A 19,721-nucleotide genomic window follows, 5' to 3' on the forward strand; every position below is an offset into this window, starting at 1 on the left:
GTATAACTTGAAAATTGTGAATTTTTCCTGCAATGACAGGGAGGCACACATCATGATTGGCACTCAGGTTTATGTTTTAGAGTAGCAAACAGACAGTGATAAGCCAGAAAAATGAGTTTGTACGTAAACTGCAAATATTTTTACTTAATATAGTAAGCAGTAAATAATTAGTCAATGTTTTTGATCATATGAATGACAATTTGAACATGGGAATATTGCAGCCCTTATGCACTGCAGATGAGATTATGGATTGTCACACTGGTTGAAAAAACAATATGAAATTATACAATATGTTTTAAGATGCTCACAACCCCTAAAAAGCTAGCAAGGAAGCTCAGACACATGTGCATAAGGACACACAAGAGCATCCATGGCAGCTCTGTCTACGGTAACGGGGCACTGAAGATTAGCAGGAGAGCAAGTTAACAAATCATAGCATGTTTACAAATGGAATACTACACAGCAGTGTGAATGAGGGACCGGAACTGTAAATGTTAACAAGATTAATCTCAGGAACACAATGTTGAATGAAAATAGCACACCACAGAAAGATACATACTTCTTGAGTATACCTGAATAAAGTTCAAAGCATGCAACACTAAACAACATATTAGAGGCACATATGATGGTACAACTATTAATAAAAATAAAGAGGAATTAAAAACCACACAAGATACAGGATAATGGTAATCTCTTTGGGGGAGAGAGTTGTCAGGTTGAGGGACCCTCAGGGACCCTAAGGGTTTCGGCAACTTCTTTTTTTTTTATTTTTTTTTGAGACGGAGTCCCGCTCTGTCACCCAGGCTGGAGTGTAGTGGCGCGATCTCGGCTCACTTCAAGCTCCGCCTCCCGGGTTCCCGCCATTCTCCTGCCTCAGCCTCTCCGAGTAGCTGGGACTACAGGCGCCGCCACCACGCCCGGCTAATTTTTTGTATTTTTAGTAGAGACGGGGTTTCACCGTGGTCTCGATCTCCTGACCTCGTGATCCGCCCGCCTCGGCCTCCCAAAGTGCTGGGATTACAAGCGTGAGCCACCGTGCCCAGCCTCAGCAACTTCTTATTTTGAGCTGGGTAGCTAGGCGGTGGGTGTAAGGAACACCCTTTTACATTTAATCTCAGTGTCTCACGTTTATCACAAGCATTTTTTGTTTTTGCTTTTGTTTTTTTGAGACAGGGTTTTGCTGTGCTGCCCAGGCTGGAGTGCAATGATGTGACCACAGCTCACTGCTTCAGCCACGACCTCTTGGGCTCAAGCAGTCCTGTCACCTCAGCCTCTGGAGTAGCTGAGACCACAGGCGCATGCCACCACCCCTGGCTAATTTACGTGTATATATATATATTTTGTGTGTGTAGAGACAGAGTTTTCCATATTGCCCAGGCTGATCTCAAACTCCTGGACTCAAGTGATCCATCTCCCTCAGTCTCCCAAAGTGCTGGGATTACAGGCGAGAGCCACAGAGCCTGGCCACAAGCGTTCCTTTAGTGTCTATGTATTCAATATTCCAACAAGGACAAACAATGGGAAAATATTTAGACCTTAAATATTTTCTAAGTAAAGTTATTTATATCACGCTCTTTAGAGAAGCACCTCCTCTTACTTTATTATTTACACATATTCTTGTCTGAATTTAATTCATAAAAGTTATTGTCCAGTGTCCTCTAATTTGTGCCACTTTTTCATCAAACGAGGAAGATATGTGTGTGTCCTCGTACCCTGGGTGGCATGTTGCAAATTTTTCACTCCTGGTAGTGCATAGTCCCTCTCTGGAAATCAGGTCAATTGGTAGAGTCCTCTGTATTTCTGCCTCCTGCCCCAGTGTATTAAAAATGATAAAAAGATAGGCCTCTTCTTCTTCGTGTTGTAATACAACCCAAGCATAGCAAAGCTTTGATTAAATGAGTACAGAATAGTTGGTAGCTGATGCTTGCTATTCCCCAGTGTGATGGTTAATAACGAGTGTCAACTTGATTGGGTTGAAAGATGCAAATAACTGTTCCTGGGTGTGTCTTTGAGGGTATTGCCAAAGGACATTAGCATTTGAGTCAGTGGACTAAGAGACACAGACCCACCGTCAATCTGAGTGGGCGCTGTCTAAGCAGCTGCCATTGTGGCTAAGATAAAAGCAGGCAGGAGAACGCAGAAGGACCAGACTGGCTAAGTCCTCAGGTCTCCATCTTTCTCCCGTGCTGGGTGCTTTCTGCCCTCGAACATCGGACTCTGAGTTCTTCAGCTTTCAGACTCTTGGATTACACCAGTGATTTGCCAGGGGCTCTCGCGTCTTCGGCCACACACTGAAGGGGACACTGCTGGCTTCCCTACTTTTGCAGTTTGGGACTCAGACTGGCTTCCTGGGTCCTCAGCTTGCAGATGGCGTATTGGGGGCTTCACCTTAAGATCATGTGAGTCAATTCTCCTAATAAACTCCCTTTCATGCATACATCTATCCTATTAGTCCTGTCGCCCTAGAGAACCCTGACTAATACACCCAGCTAGGAGGTACAGTTAAGTTGTAAATACCACCCACAGGCTGGTTCTTGTGGCCACTGCCTCTTACAGTGTTTATTTCTCCATCGAGTTCGCAACGGCTGTGTGCTTGCTGTGCTCTCCCTCTTCTCTCTCAGTACCTGATGGCCGGAGCTGTTTCCAGATCTTTTGCATTTATAAATGCCTTCTTCCCTCCTACAGCTGATTCCTTCCAACAGGGCTCAGCAGGTGAAAGGCAGTTCACACAATTCTTCTCTAATGAATACTGCTGTGATGCTTTTTGAAATTACTAACATTCCTATCGTTTTCATTAAACAGTGAAGATAGAAGATTAAAGGCCACTATCCCTGCACAAGAGCTCCTCCTTGTGGCCTGCCCATGTTTTAAATGTGCAAACCTTGGTGATATATTGATATCCTGTGATGAGTTTATCCCACATCAACAGTTGAGTTTTCTTCTGTTCTTTCGTATTTTATCACGTGTATAATTATTTTTCTCCAGATGAATCTTGTACTGTTTGTTATATTTACTTGTTCTTATATATATTGCCATATTGCCTAGGCTGGGAAAAAAATTGACGTATGCACTTACTTAGTGCCTCATTTGAAAAAAATGATTTCAGTGATATGAAACTCTAAAGTACATTTTCTTCATGTCTGTTTTCTATATTTTAAAAATGAAGTACTTTCATATGTATTCATGTCACTACAGTCATAAGTTCCCGTCCAAAGTTCCTCTGAAGAACCACCTTATCTTACACATCTCAAGGGAATTTAGCTGATGAAATAATTTGAACTACATTAATCACTGTTTCTGACAGGTAAAATGCTGAAATAAGCTTCTTGTAATGAATGTGAATTTTTTTGGGGGCTTGCAGAATATTGCAGATTAATATCACAGAAAGCATGTCTAGTTCATGCAACAATTATTTTCATGCAAATTTTGTGGGGCTTTACAAATAATACGTATTTGTTACCACTCTTCTTGACAGCAAAGAAAATAAAAATAATAAATATTTGAGAAAAGATCAGGTTCACTTATACTACATATACCACATTATCTTTCATGTCAATAGTTGCCTTGCACTTTAAACATGTGACAAAACATGACAAATTTTAGAAGGGAAAATATTGTAAGATAAATTAATACCTCTGAAGCCTGTATTCCTATAAATTTAGTTGATAAAGCTCAGCTTATTTAGAGTTTTGAAGAGATATTTTCTCTTCAATGAAGAAATCTCCATAATTGAATGATCTAAATTTCAATGATTAAAAGTACTATTAAAAGAAAATATTTATAGAAAAGCTTTCCTTTAATAATTTTTACGTCCAAAATATGATTTATTTTTTCATGAAATGGGAATATGAATGATCATACATTCTTTTACACACACTTCATAAATTAAAAAGTTCTCAATCTATTTTAAAAACCCATATGTAAACAACAGTGTCATAGGATGTGTTAAGAACTACAGCAGTCAGAAAAAGTTAACAACCCTTGAAATGGCACAGGAAAGGACAGGATGTCTTCCAGGAAGAGGTGCCAATTCTGTTTAAAATTAAGAGACAACGGAGTAATGCAAATACTAACTTTACCCTGCAAATTGCAACATTTATCATCTAGCATCAAATGTGTATGCTGGGACTGACACATGCACGCATAGATGGTTTGTGTTCCATAATAAAGTTAATTGGTGAAATAAAATAATGGGTTTAATTTCTAGCAAAGAAATGCTTGGTTAATCTAAATTAGTAATGTTTGCTTATGGAATTTCCTACCCCAATTATTTCAGATGCTGTCCTTGAGATTCTTTTTGTTAAACTGCATGATACACATTTTGCGTGAAGTATTTTTAAAACTTAGGGTATCTCCTTATTTTCTGATTAAAGTAAAATTTCTCAGTGTTTCTGTAAGGACTTTGGCAAATACTCTTTCTGCTTTATAAAGCAAAATATAAGAACCAGAAATCTTTGTAATCCTTCACTATGTTGATGTCTTTTTACAGCAGATTTCTCAGGAATTATTGTTTGTGGTTCCAAATTGAAATTTTCCCTGCATAATCTAACATTCATATCTTCAGATCTGATGTGATAAACTGACCAATCTCTTTGTAAGTGATATTTTGTAAAACTCATTCTGTGTTTCGGACAAGGGAACACAAAGTTGTCACCTTCAAAATAGCTAATGGTCATATCACATGTTAAATTGACTGGGGAAATTCTAAACATTGAAAGTGTTCAAGTCTGGATTTTTCCTCAGGAAATATAACCTTTGGTTATTTATATTTGAAAGAAGCTAGTTTTATGAATTAAGCTTTAATTCTGAGATAATTATATGTTCATAGGCAGTTATAAGAAATAATACAGAGATATTTTATTGCCACTTGCCTAGCTTCCCGCAGTGGTCATGTAGGCCAAACTATAGGACAGTATCGTAACAAAGATGCTGACATTGATATAATCCACTGAACTTATTCAGGGTCAGTTTTACTTTTTACGTTAAAGTACATGATTCATTTAGTTTTTGTTTTTAAAATAAAATATCTGAGGGCCAAGTCTGCTGACTTAGTTCTTTAAATTTTACAACTAATACAAAGTTACTGAGACTTACAGAGCTTTGAGAAGTGCACTGTTATTTCTAGAGTTAAATTTAAATAAAACACTTAAAGTCTGAGACTATTTTCTAGTTGTAAAAAGGTTAAAACTGCATTGTAGATGTTCTTTTCCTTTCATTTCAAAACCTAAACAATGTTCTATTATTTAAAGGTAGTTCATTAATAAGCAAAGATTTGTTACAACTGTGATGAGAATAACATGTATGTATATTTTAGCATTTGAATACATTCTACATGAAAACATTTCTTTATATTTAAACTATTATTTCATACAAATAGAAGTCAAAAGAAATGTTATCAGATGCTATAAAATAACTCTTCCATAATGTAGGATGCACTAGGAAAATAGTGAATACAATATCATGTGCTGTTTTGGCATTAGATTTTCCATACATTAAGATAAATGCGTTCATTAACTTCTTCCACCCACCTTTTTTATTTTGGAGATTGACTTCATATTACTGTGATAAGAGGCAAATTGAAATCCTGGCTTCCTGATGATATATCTTCTTGTATGAACTCTTGTTGATGTAGATTAAGTGGGCTAGCAGATACAGTAGTACTCATAAAATAGTTTTTCAGAGCTTTTTATAGTTTAATAAACATTTGCCTATTTCCCAAAAATATCGTGCAAACATACTAAATTTAAGTCAATAATCCGTACTTTATATATCTATTACCATTGTCTAACAATGTAATTTATCTATTTGAAACTAAATTGACCAAAGACATTAACAAACATATAGGGAAATTTAAGTTTTATGTCTTTATGGAAATATGTTTTAAGTCCTGCCTTTTTGTAATTGAGAGTTATATTTTTACTCGAATATTTAAATGTTATAAGTAATTACAATCATAAGGCAACCCCTATCATGAATGAATCCTGATTTGGTGAGGTGAAATGTCTTAGTTTATGTTTGTATAAATTGTATACAGTATTGTGTAATTTGTATAAAATATTTTATCTGAATTTAGTTCTTTAGTTCAGATTGAAAAACCTCTCCTGCCTAGCCCTACCTCCAATAATTGGAAAATCTACTTACGGACATGTCAAGTCACTTCTCTTGAGGAATCAACTTCTAAAAGTAGTAGTCATAGAGTGAGTTTAGACAGAAATTCAGAAACGTCAACTAAAGTTAACTATACCCCTGTTGTTCACTGTTATCATGACTTTCATTTTTCTATCCGGCCAAAAATACTTCTAGTTTTATTCCCTCCAAGTTTAATGCCTTCTTGTTTACATGCCTATTGCATGTTGTCACTTATAAGTAGGAGCTGAAGAGTAAGGACACATGGACATAAACAGAGATAACAGACACTGGGAATTCCAACAGGATTTGGATTATGTATTATATTATTCACATTAAGTCCTATGAGCCTATCAGTGGAGGTGCATAATAATTATTTCAAAAATAATTTTAAACATGGAAGTTTGAAACGCATTTTTGGCATAGTTTATCAGGGAAAGTTGGAGAGAAGAGCAGAGATTTTCTAGCTGTCCTCTTGGTATGCTTGCTTATGCATTAGCTTGCATAAACTGACACATCCCGTGTCAGCCCTGAAACCCTTAAGCTGGAGTTTGGGGAGGTGAGGAATCTCTGGACATATCCTTGAGTTGATTGATTATCAGTTTGAAAGTGCAGTGTACTAGTCTGTTCTCATGCTGCTAATAAAGACACACCCGAGACTGGGTCATTTATGAAGGAAAGAGGTTTAATGGACTCACAGTTCTACATTGCTGGAGAGGCCTCACAATCATGGCTGAAGGTGAATGAGGAGCAAAGTCACATCTTACATGGCAGCAGGGAAGAGGGCATGTGCTTTATAAAACCATCAGCTCTCATGAGACTTATTCAACATCACGAGAACAGCATGGAAAATAACCACCTCCATGATTCAGTATCTCGCACGGGGTCCCTCCCACAACCTGTGGGGATTCTGGGAGCTACAATTCAAGATGAGATTTGGGTGGGGACACAAAGCCAAACCATATCAGGCAGACCTTACTAATTGTCACCACCATCTTTTTATTGTATTTATCTTATGTCTAATTTTAGATACATAGATTATTTGTTACATGGCTATTCCATGCGTGATGGTAGGGAATGTGCTTCTAGTACACCTGTCACCCAAATGGTGAACATTATACACAATAGGCAGTTTATGAACCCTCATTCCCATCGCCCTCCCCGCTTTTGGAGTTTTCAGTGTCTGTTATCTCCATCTTTATGTCCATGTGTCCCCATTATTTAGCTCCTACTTGTGAGAATATGAAATGATTTGATTTCCTGCTTCTGGGTTTGTTCACTTAGAATAATAGCCTCTAGCTCCATCCACATTGCTGCAAAGGGCATGATTTTATTATTTTTATGACTGTATGGTATTCCATGGTGTATATATACATTTTTTAAATCTAATCAACTGTTGACTACCAGCTTTTATTTTATTTATTTATTTTTTTAATTTCATTTTTTGAGATGGAGTCTCACTCTGTTGCCAGGCTGGAGTGCAGTGGTGCCATCTCGGCTAGCTGCAACCTCCACCTCCTGGGTTCAAGCGATTTTCCTGCTTCAGCCTCCCAAGTAGCTGGGACTACAGGCACCACCACCACACCCGGCTGGACCACCAGCTTTTAAAAACAAACTTGATTGACTAATTTTACTAGTTTTTGTGACTCACGACTCATTCAACACTTTGGAGATTAAAAATACATCCTCTGGTTTTGCATCCATGGATTCAACCAAGTGCTAATTGAAAATATTTGAAAAAATGAAAAACAAAAAAAGATACAAATAACACAAATTAAAAACAATACAGTATAACAACTACATAGCATTCATATTGTATTAAGTATTATAACAACTCTGTAGATAATTTAAAGTATACGGGAGGATGTGCATATATTATATACACATATTACACCATTTTATGTAAAGGACTTGAGTATCTGCAGATTCTGAGGAGGGTCCGTTCTGGAACAAGCGCCCCACAGGTACCAAGGGATGACTGTATTCAGACTGAAACAAAATATTCTTAAACAGAAGCCATTGGCCCATATAATATAGTTCTAATACTAACCCTGCTTTTAAAACCTTTAAATTACATGATATTTTCTTTAAAAAATGGTGACTTTTTAAAAGGCACGATCATGTTGGTTGTATTTAATTTTAACTACATGTTCTAAAAGGGTCTCCAAAATAAAATCGAAAAAAAATAACCCATTCACTTTTAAAATACTGAGGTTTTGTTGCCTGTTTATAGAGGAGGTTACCAAAAAAAAAGAAAAGAAAAAGGATCTTACATGTATCACTACACTGAAGCAATTGCCTTCAGAATACTTAGCATAGACTTAAATTTGAGTCTTGTAACATTCTGAGGAACATTTATGATGGGAGGGTTGCAGATGTTTATGGCAATTTAAGGAGGTACACATCTTAAACATACATCAGTAGATTATGAATTCAGAAGTGGTGATTGGTAGCACTTTATAATCTGCAAATTGATTTGCTAAAGTCTACCCTATAATAGAGGAAAGTGTAATGTCAGATGTAGCAAATTGCAATTTTGGGGCATATGTTAATAGTATGCAGTTTCAATCCTTCATTAAAACAAAACAAAACAGCTAAAAATTATGGTCTTTTTTAAAAAAAAATAATTATGTTGTGTATGCATGTGTATGTATTTAAAATATGTTATTTACCTAAATATTCTGTCTACTTAATTTTGGAGTTCCCCAAATTTTCTAAAGACCAGTTAGAAACAAAATGAGATCTTAAAATATTTTATCATGAGCATCTGGATTCCGTTCCTTTGTGTGTAATATTTTAAGTTACCATCATCTCTCACCTTCTAGGGCCTTTTATTTATACGTGCTTCAATCTGATACTAGGCGTATGCAGGCTTATTCAAATGTGTGCCACTCACAGCCTGCAGTGCCTATGACATTGAAGGAGTTTCTTAAAGTCATTTAGACTCTCCATCCTTGGGTTTATACGACACATTTGTTACTTCAGTAATTCAGTATGAATGATCCTCAGTACCTCAGGAGGAACAAAGCTCTTATGCTTAGAGATGTTAATATTTAGAAGCTTTCGAAGGTTCGAAATACTTTAAAGGAGACAAGCATTCTCTTAAAAAGCTAGAATATTTCCATATTTCCTTTATAAACATGTTCATGGTTGATAAATAAGTCAGTTTTGGGTCACAAAAAGGGGTTGTGCTGCACACTTCTGCATTTGGAATTATCCTCAGCATAGTAAGCTTTCAGGGTGACACGTAGATGGAACTTTTTTAGAGATATATCACTTTCTCGGGAAAGTATTGTGGAGTAGAACAGATTTATAGAGCTGGAACCGTATTATACAGAGCTGTAGATCACTGCTGCTGACCAATGAGACCAGCTTTTTTTTCCCTTTTTGCAAATATTCACCAAATGTCCTTTGTTTTATCTTTCCTTGTTGAAGTAACAATTCAATTAGTTTTTTGGTCTGAAAAATAAGATCATTCCCTGTTCTAAATCATTTTTCTTGATTTTTGTTCCTAATCTCATACCATAAACAAATGTTTTTGTTTAGCTGTGTTTGTCAGGAATGACAGATTTAACAGCAAAGCATAAATGTAGATAGGTAGTTAAAAATCCAGTACAGTAAATCACTGCTTTTACCATGTGTTTGTGAAGGGTTATGATTAAAAATGGAACCTGAGTGAGGTAGATAAAAGAAATCCAATAATGTTATTTTAGGAGGATAGTGTTGTAACTTTCAGAATTGTAATCATTATAAAGAGCTTTTTTTTTCCCCTTTTTTAAACTATACATTCACTTCTGGGACACATGTGCAGAATGTGAAGGTTTGTTACGTAGGTCTACACGTGCCATGGTGGATAGCTGCACCCATCAACCCATCACCTCCATTAGGCATTTCTCCTAATGCTCTCCCTCCCATAATTCCCACCCCTGACAGGCCCCAGTGTGTGATGTCCCCTCCCTGTGTCCACGTGTTCTAATTGTTCAACTCCCACTTAGGAGTGAGAACACGCGGTGTTTGGTTTTCTGTAGAGAATATTTTTAAAAGGAAAACAGATACTATAGTTATTACTACTGAATGTATTTAGAAGTTCTAATAAGTTCATATTATGAATGTAATACTGCCTTTTGCCTGAAGCACCTAGTGGGTAATTATAAAACTCATTGCGACCTAATTGATTAAATAGGTAGAGTGACAATTTCCACTTGTTGATGAACGTTACACATGAACTATCACATGTCGAAACAGCAGAAACTCTTTTTTTTTTTTTTTTTGCTATTTGGTTGCAAGATGGTTTCTTTGCCTTTTTCTTTTAATTATTATTATACTTTAGGTTTTAGGGTCCATGTGCACAACGTGCAGGTTTGTTACATATGTATCCATGTGCCGTGTTGGTTTGCTGCACCCATTAACTCGTCATTTAACATTAGGTATATCTCCTAATGCTGTCCCTCTCCCCACCCCACAACAGTCCCCGGAGTGTGATGTTCCCCTTCCTGTGTCCATGTGTTCTCATTGTTCAATTCCCACCTATGAGTGAGAACATGTGGTGTTTGGTTTTTGTCCTTGTGACAGTTTACTGAGAATGATGGTTTCCAGCTTCATCCATGTCCCTACAAAGGACATGAACTCATCCTTTTTTATGGCTGCATAGTATTCCATGGTGTATATGTGCCACATTTTCTTAATCCAGTCTATCACTGATGGACATTTGGGTTGGTTCCAAGTCTTTGCTATTGTGAATAGTGCCTCAGTAAACATATGTGTGCATGTGTCTTTATAGTAGCAACGATTTATAATCCTTTGGGTATATGCCCAGTAATGGGATGGCTGGGTCAAATGGTATTTCTAGTTCTAGATCCCTGAGAAATCGCCACACTGACTTCCACAATGGTTGAACTAGTTTACAGTCCCACCAACAGTGTAAAAGTGTTCCTATTTATCCATTTATCCACATCCTCTCCAGCACCTGTTGTTTCCTGACTTTTTAATGATGGCCATTCTAACTGGTGTGAGATGGTATCTCACTGTGGTTTTGATTTGCATTTCTCTGATGGCCAGTGATGATGAGCATTTCTTCATGTGTTTTTTGGCTGCATAAATGTCTTCTTTTGAGAAGTGTCTTTTCATGTCCTTCACCCACTTTCTGATGGGGTTGTTTGTTTTTTTCTTGTAAATTTGTTTGAGTTCATTGTAGATTCTGGATATTAGCCCTTTGTCAGATGAGTAGGTTGTGAAAATTTTCTCCCTTTCTGTAGGTTGCCTGTTCACTCTGATGGTGGTTTCTTTTGCTGTGCAGAAGCTCTTGAGTTTAATTAGATCCCATTTGTCAATTTTGGCTTTTGTTGCCATTGCTTTTGGTGTTTTAGACATGAAATCCTTGCCCATGCCTATGTCCTGAATGGTATTACCTAGGTTTTCTTCTAGGGTTTGTATGGTTTTAGGTCTAACATGTAAGTCTTTAATCCATCTTGAATTAGTTTTTGTATAAGGTGTAAGGAAGGGATCCAGTTTCAGCTTTCTCCATATGGCTAGCCAGTTTTCCCAGCACCATTTATTAAATAGGGAATCCTTTCCCCATTTCTTGTTTTTGTCAGGTTTGTCAAAGATCAGATGGTTGTAGATGTGTGGTGTTATTTCTGAGGGCTCTGTTCTGTTCCATTGGTCTATATCTCTGTTTTGGTACCAGAGAAATTCTTTTATATATTTTTAAGACATTATCACATCAAGGTATTTTGGTGTGATTTCCAGCAGAATCGGCTAGAAAATGTTTTTTTTTAAAAAAAGAAAATGTGATTTGAGTATTTGATTATCATCACTGACTATAACTATAAATCATTTCCATGCTCTTATAATCCAAAAACTACCTGTGGGAAAATTATTAGCAATCACATCTATGCTGAATGTTCATTCATACATAAATTAAAAAGCATTTTCACACAGAGACCTGATTTTTGTGTACATCAGAAATAGAATAAAACCTAATATGGGTATTGTATTAATAATCCCATGTGGTCAAGGAACGATTAACTATATCTGTAACCATAATCTTGAGAAATATCTTACCTTTTAGTAAATAATAAAACCCATCTGCTGTTGCATCTCTCTGAGGTTTATAAAATTATGCTAGGGTTAGTTATTTTAATCAGCACAGGACATTTTGGCCCCGGATCTGTTGTCTTCTGGGAAAACATTGGCTTCCACAGAAGGTGGTCGTTTTGAAGGCTGGCAGCGATTTCTGCTGGTGACTGTCACCGAGGATTTTCATCCCTAACAATGGGAAGTGTAAATATAATCTGACTGCTGTGGCTAATTTGGGTCCCTTTACAACTGTAAATAACTAGTCCAAGGTTTTTGCTTAAGGTGTCACACCAATGTTACAACTCTTTTGAATTTTTTCAAGTCAGGAATAGACATCTCCTTCTTACTGCTGTGTGAAAGATAATTAATAGATCTTGTCTGTGACTCTTAACTTGGAAAAATGATTTGTTATGGGCAGAGAAATAACAGAGAATAAGAAATCTCAAACTTCGCCATCTCATGATCATCCCTGTTCCCACCTTGGAATTTGATTTAATGTTCTTTCACCTTGGACAGCGGTCAGTGTTTCAACATTAGAAATCCTAGAAGCATGTTCTTGCTATAGTTTCACCCCAAGGACAAGATTATTGCAAAACTCCACTCGATTTGAGGATTTTATTTTCCCTGGTATGATTTGCAGCCACCTGGAAAATGCCATGTTTATTTATGTTATTCTTCTTTATAAAGATTCTGAAAAATCAATGTCAAGGTGAATTCACATGTGCAAATTCTCAGCAACAAGTTAATTTAATGTCAAAGTTTAAAAAAAATGTCGTTATCATTCCTAAAACCAATTTTAGAAGCTGGAATTGTTTTACTGAATAAATTCAGGTAAAGTGCATGCTTCCTTTGAACACCTGCATCCTGCATCTCATGGTCAGCAACCAAGTTAATAATTAGGAAACACATCGCATTTCAGCTGAGTTGTTTGAGCTCTCTGTGTTTAAGTATAGTCTCATTATTCAGATTGTTTTTTTCTTTTTTTGGTAAGATGTATTTTTTACTTTTAAAGGAACCTGTAGTCATTGTTTACTCTGTAACTAAAGGTGGACACAGATATAAAATATTGCTTGCCTGTATTTTCTATATTTGACCAGGAGTTATTAACAGAGTTGTTTGATAGTAGAGACATGTTCTGTTGAAATTTGTGAAAAAAACATATTTTATCTAGATGAACCTGTTTACCAAATACTTTTTGGATATACAGCTGGAAGCACCAGAAATTTCCCTCCTGGAGAAAGTAAAGTCACACTTTTTAATTGTGTTAGTTCTATGCAGCTGCTGTAACAAATTACCTCTAATGGCTTGGTGGCTAAAACCCCAGAAATCCATTATCTTAAATTATGTATCTTAGAAATTCAACAAGGGTCTCAGTGGGCTGAAATCGAGGTATCAGCAGGACTGAATTCCTTTCTGGAGGTTCTACAGGGTCCATTTCCTTTCTTTTTCTATCCGGCAGGGGCCACCCGCATTCCTTTGGTCCCACAGCATCCTCAAAGCCAGCAACACTGCTCTCTCTGTTTCTTTCTTCCATAGTCACATCTCCCTCTGACTCTCGCTCTTCAGCTTCTCTTTCCCATTTTAAAGACCATTCTGATGTCACTGGGCTTGCTGGGATGACTCTAAATAATCTACCTATTTTGAGGCCAATTGGCTAGCAATCTTAACTTTCCCTGTGCCATGTAACCTAACATATTCACAGGTGTACAGAGATTAGAATGCGGACATTCTTGGGGGATATGGCCTAGTTCTGCCCACCACAAAGATGGAGCCAACTCTTAAAACAATCTTTGAAAGGCATAACTGATTTTTGGGTGCAACAGTAAAATTTAAATATTAATAAGATAATCAAAACAGCACGTCTAAAATAATTTGTTTTAAAAGTTAACTTACAAATTTCAATTGAAACATATTTTTTTTATCAGAAATCCTAGCAGAGTTATATGCTGTCCGACTACTTCACTAATGTGATCCCCAAACAATTACAGGTGTACGAGTCACTGTAGTTTTACGACATTAGCAAAACTTTGTACCAGGTTTTGTCAGTCACAAAACGCGAAATTTCAAATCCAAGTTTCTCCCTCCTTCATTGATAAAAAGTGAAGTCAATACTCAGTCTTACCTGGCATTCTTCTTCTTACTTGGGTTATAGGCCTGTGTTCTAGATGCAAAGGAAATTGGGTTTTTGCTTTCATCTTAGAGAAGAATTTATAAGGTGAAATTTTCCCAGACACAGGCACAGTATTCAAAGAAATGCAGATCAAAAAGCATGAACAGTGTTAGCTATAGGGCTGTCAGAACGGAATCGTTGCTTGACCCTAGCAAATCATAGCTTTGTTCTGTTTTCCCCCAGATAATGGTGAGAAATCACAGAAAACATTTGGGGAGATTTCAAAATTGTTAAAATCATATATGTTGGAGTTAATATAGGAGAAAATTATGCCTACTGATACTAATATTTGTCTATGTCATTTTTAACAATCAGAGTTCATTTAAGTGATTTTCTATTCATAAGTAAGAAATCTATTACTGTAAGTTCTTGATTAAGCTTATTAGATTCATTCATTCTAAAAGCCTGGTTACATTTTGTCACATATCAGCTCATTTAAACAACTGATACTCAAATACTTAACCTATGTTTATGCAAGGTAACACTAACTATAGTCTTTAAAGAGGGAATGAGTCACCATACTTGGCAGCTATGCAAAAGTTTTGCATTGTTAATCATGAGCGTAATGTAATGTGGCAGAGGGCATGGGGCCTTTTGAGTTACTGGGCGAAGTCTAAAAATAGCTGCCATTCACTGAGTCCAGACCGTAGACGTTGCTCTGAGAATTTTTTTATGCTGCCCTCCTCCCCCCCCTTTTTTTTTTGAGGCGGAGTCTCACTCTGTCACCCAGGTTGGAGTGCAGTGGCACAATCTTGGCTCACTGCAAACTCCACCTCCCGGGTTCACGCCATTCTCCTGCCTCAGCCTCCAAGTAGCTGGGACTACAGGCGCCACCACCACGCCCGGCTAATTTTTTTGTATTTTTAGTAGAGACGGGGTTTCACCGTGGTCTCGATCTCCTGACCTCGTGATCCGCTCGCCTCAGCCTCCCAAAGTGCTGGGATTACAAGCGTGAGCCACCGCGCCCGGCCTTTTTTTTTTTTTTTTTTTTGAGACAGAGTCTCACTTTGCTGCCCAGGCTGGAGTGCAGTGGTGCAACGGTGGCTGACTGCAGTCTTGACTCCCTTTGGGCTCAAGCAATCCTCCCACCTCAGACCCCCAGGTAGCTGAGACTGCAGGTGTTGCCACCACACATGACCAATTTTATTATTTTTTTTGTAGAGATGAGACCTCACTCTGCGATCCAGGCTTGTCTTGAACTCCTGGCCTCAAGCTATCCTCCCATTTCGACCTCCCAAAGTGCTGGCAATACAGGCATAAGCCACTGTACCCAGCCTGTGTTAACTTTTCTTTCTACCAAACTTTTGAGATAGGTGCTAAGCTTATTCATATACTGAGATGTAACTTGACAAAGGTCACTCAGCAGACTTATGGCAGAGTAAAATCTCTGTACATCTGTTTTGTCTCCTGTGTACATGTGCTTTGTTTAATACCCTACCTTTAAGTGGAATTGGTGTGTGTGAATATAACTAAGCAAATTATACCACAAGAGTGATCCTCTTGGGATTATTTCTTGTTACATAAGCCTCCCTTATAGCAGGCTGGAGAGTTTCCTCTAGCTTTAGAGAAGTAAGCTGCTATGTGTTGAGAGGGCCATATGGCTTGGATCTGAAGGTGGCCTCCAAGAGCTGAAAGCAACTCTCGTTGACAACCAGCAGAGAAACAGGGACGTCAGTCCTCTAACTGCAAGAAGCTGAGTTCTGCCATCAATCAGAATGAGACTGGAAAAAGACCTCCGAGTTTCATGTGAGAATTGCAGACCGGTTGACACCTTGATTTCAGACTTGTGAGACCCAGAGCAGAGGATGCAGTTGAGTCACACACTCAGATTCCTGACCCATGGAAAATGTGAAATAATACACTTGTGTTGTGTTACACTTCTAATTTTGTTGTAATCTGTTATGCAGCGAGAGGAAACTGACATATTATGAAGGTTACACAGCTGATGAGGAGTTAAGTATTTTGCTGAGGAAGCTCAGCTGCAAATCCTCTGGCCTCTCCCATTATAGATGGTTGCCTTCAAATTCGAGGACTCAGCCGTGAACCAGTCCAGGGAACTAGCACAACCCTTGTCCTCTGGGCCAAGCTCCTAGGTAGTTCCACTCTCATTAGAGAATTACGGTTTGGTCCTCTGATGACCAAATTTAAAGACAAATTATTGGTGATTTGAAATTTATCTGAATGCTAATATATGATTAGCTCTAACAATCCTTAAAAAGAAAGAAAGATTTTCTAATAATTACTTTTATTCCTTTAGCAAATATAAGTACATCTGAATCAGGTCTTTTAAACTGATTTTCTTTTAATGAAAATAAAAGTTGGGGGCCTGAAAGAATACATACAATGTAAAAGCACAATAGAGCTAAGATATTTGAGGAAGTGTCTATTCAGGGCAGCTTGAATCTATGCTCCTGGAAATAACATTTTAAAAATAAAAAAGAGAAAGATCTAAATATTTTAAAGGGTGTATGTACCTAATAATACCTATCTTTTCCAATTTTATTTCAAATGTGCCATGCTGCCATAAAATAAAGGTAAGTTTTTTTTCTTTGTTTGTTTGTGTTTGACTTGTATATCTTTATCACAGGAGTATAACAAAGATTATATGTATAGTCATTAATCAATTTGCATTCCAGATTGTTATTATATATATATTTGCATTCCAGATTGTCCATATATAGGGAAATAGATAAGCTGAAACAACTTTCAGAAAGAAATGAAGCAAAAGTGGTTAATAAATATAATAGCATAAAAATTATTGTAAGAAACCGAAAGATTTGTAGCCCGTAAAGATTTCATTAATGTGGTGAGAGACACAGGCTCCGTATCTCTCTGTTGTCAGAGTTAACTTGATTTCCTCACAAAAAAGTGCTTTCAACAATCATTGTGGTTGCTTATCCTAGAATTATAGAATATGTTTTTCTTTGCTCAATTGTAAAGTAGTAATTAGTGCTTATTCTCAGGATATTTTAAATAATGTGCGAGAACAATTTACAATCTCAAGGAAGATGACTGCAAAGCGGCTTTTAAAACACTGTGTATATGATTCAAAAATCATTGGTAAAGACATAACAATCGTGTTGTGTTGAATACTTACTTCCAAATCGATGCCAAAGATTGTTGGCCACTAGTTAACCATATTTTGAACTATAAGAAACAAAATCTTTGGCAAATTCTGTCTGTAAAAGCATCAGAAACCTAAAAAGCCTCTACTTAGAAAATAAAATTTCCCTTATAATAACCTTTCCTCCAAAGGGTTATATTTTTGTAATGTTATGGAAGAAATAAAAATTATTTGACAAAGTAAAATTTTAAATGCCTAAAAATACAGCCTGATATGAGTTTTCACATTCATACCAATTTTTAAACTAAATACAAGCATATGTGTATATATATATATATACTCACATATATGCTGCCATTTGTAGTTTTACTTAGACATGTTGATTCAGTGCAGTGGTTATTCCAAATTTTGTCTGAAATATTTTAGATTAACTATTTAAAGAATAGTCCCTGTATTGAAAAATTGTCCATCCCATGGCAGTGCAGATGATAAGCTTTCTGTACTTCTGTATTATTCCCTGCTCTCAACAGCTGCTCTTAATTGAAGCCTAGGTACGATTTAGGATTGTTTTCTTTTGCTTTGTTGTTCTAAGAATTCTCACTTTAAATCCGTCTAAGGTTACAACAGCCTCTTATCATGTAGCTTTCGTACAAATGTGACATGGTCTCATTATATTTCTGCCAATGGATTTTATCGCTTTAATAATCCTTTGCAATATTTATAGAATGTCATGATGAATCATATTATATTTATCATATCACACAATAAATAGCATGACATGCTAATAAATCATTCCAGTTTGGAGAGTGTTGAAATTATTCTTTGTAAGCTTACATCAAAATGATTAGTCAGCATCCAGTCTCTGCATTAAATCTGTAGTCTTACACCAATTTATAACTTAGAATGGATAATGCAAATGAATACTCAAAATTATTTAATTATTTGCTAATATTTTATATAAGTTAACTTCTTTAGTTGTACAAAATACTAAATTACGGAACCAAATATTTTTTATAATGAACCATTTTCTTAAGAATAATACAATAGACATAAGTCTAATAAGACTTTGCAAAAATTGAGATGTTTGTTGAACATTTTTCAAATTAGCAAGAATAAATTTAAGAGAAAACTTTATTTTAAGGATATTAGAATCCACAGAGAAGAAAGGAATAGAGAAATATGATTTAGTCTGCCAATTTTATATGTGAAAAAACATAGGCTCACCTATGTTAAGGAATGCAATCAGTTAGACTGACAAAGAAATGAAATTAGAAATTAGGTTTTCAGACATTTATCTTAGTGGTACTTTATAAGAAGTTCTTTTCTGTTCTCTTTAAAATTTCATGTTGAGTTTTAAGAATTTAAGAAATAATATATAAATATTAAAAGATAATTAAGCTGATAGATATAATCAATCAAGTTAGCTTAGATTGCATCAGAATCTTTTGGAATCCGGGTGTTATCTTCTTGGCTGCGTGTTTGAAGCCAGCAATTTCTTTTCAATTGTCTTTTGCCTTAATGTGAATTCTTTATTAGCTCTTTCGAAACAAAGACACTTTCCATGGACAAATACGAGTCTCCAGCTCGATGACTGTAGGGTTCCTGAGGTTGTGTGGCTGACACAGGAAGCCCGAGGCAATAGCTGAGCAAAGTGGTTCAGGTTGTGAATTCTGGAGTCGGCTTTTTTGGTTTGAATCCCAGATTAGACGCAAATCAGAAATGTGATCACAGGCCAGTTATCTGATTTTTCTAAGCCCCAGTTCCCTTCTGTTAAAAATGGGGATAATAAAGAATACAACACAGCTCACATCTGTTGTATGATTAATTATTGTATATCAAGATCAAAGGAGGACAATATCTGCATAATAATCAGCAAATAACAGCTATTGTGTATACTAGTAACAGGGACTAAGAGGAATCTTTCTGAACAAATGTTTGGAAAACATGGTAGAGATTGGCAGCCAAATTTAGTCAAATAGTTTACAGAATTCCTGCGATTCACTGCTTTTCTTTACAATAGATACCAGAGCCTTGGAAATGTTTTTTTTTAAAAAAAACTATTGTTTACCTAAAGATCCATAAATATATCAGGCTCCGCACAATTAAGTAGAAAAAGAATCTTTTTTATATTATTATTATCCTGTAGCATTTATCTGTACTTGGTGTCATATCAAAAACCTTTGCGAGAGGGCCTGGTTTCTTCCAATTACAAAGTAGGAAATGTATTTATTTTGTAAACTTTCACCAGTGCTCTAGTTACCAGTATTTATTTTTGCCTTCTAG

This window comes from Symphalangus syndactylus, chromosome 17 (genome assembly GCF_028878055.3).
Source record: "Symphalangus syndactylus isolate Jambi chromosome 17, NHGRI_mSymSyn1-v2.1_pri, whole genome shotgun sequence".
Classification (NCBI taxonomy): domain Eukaryota; kingdom Metazoa; phylum Chordata; class Mammalia; order Primates; family Hylobatidae; genus Symphalangus; species Symphalangus syndactylus.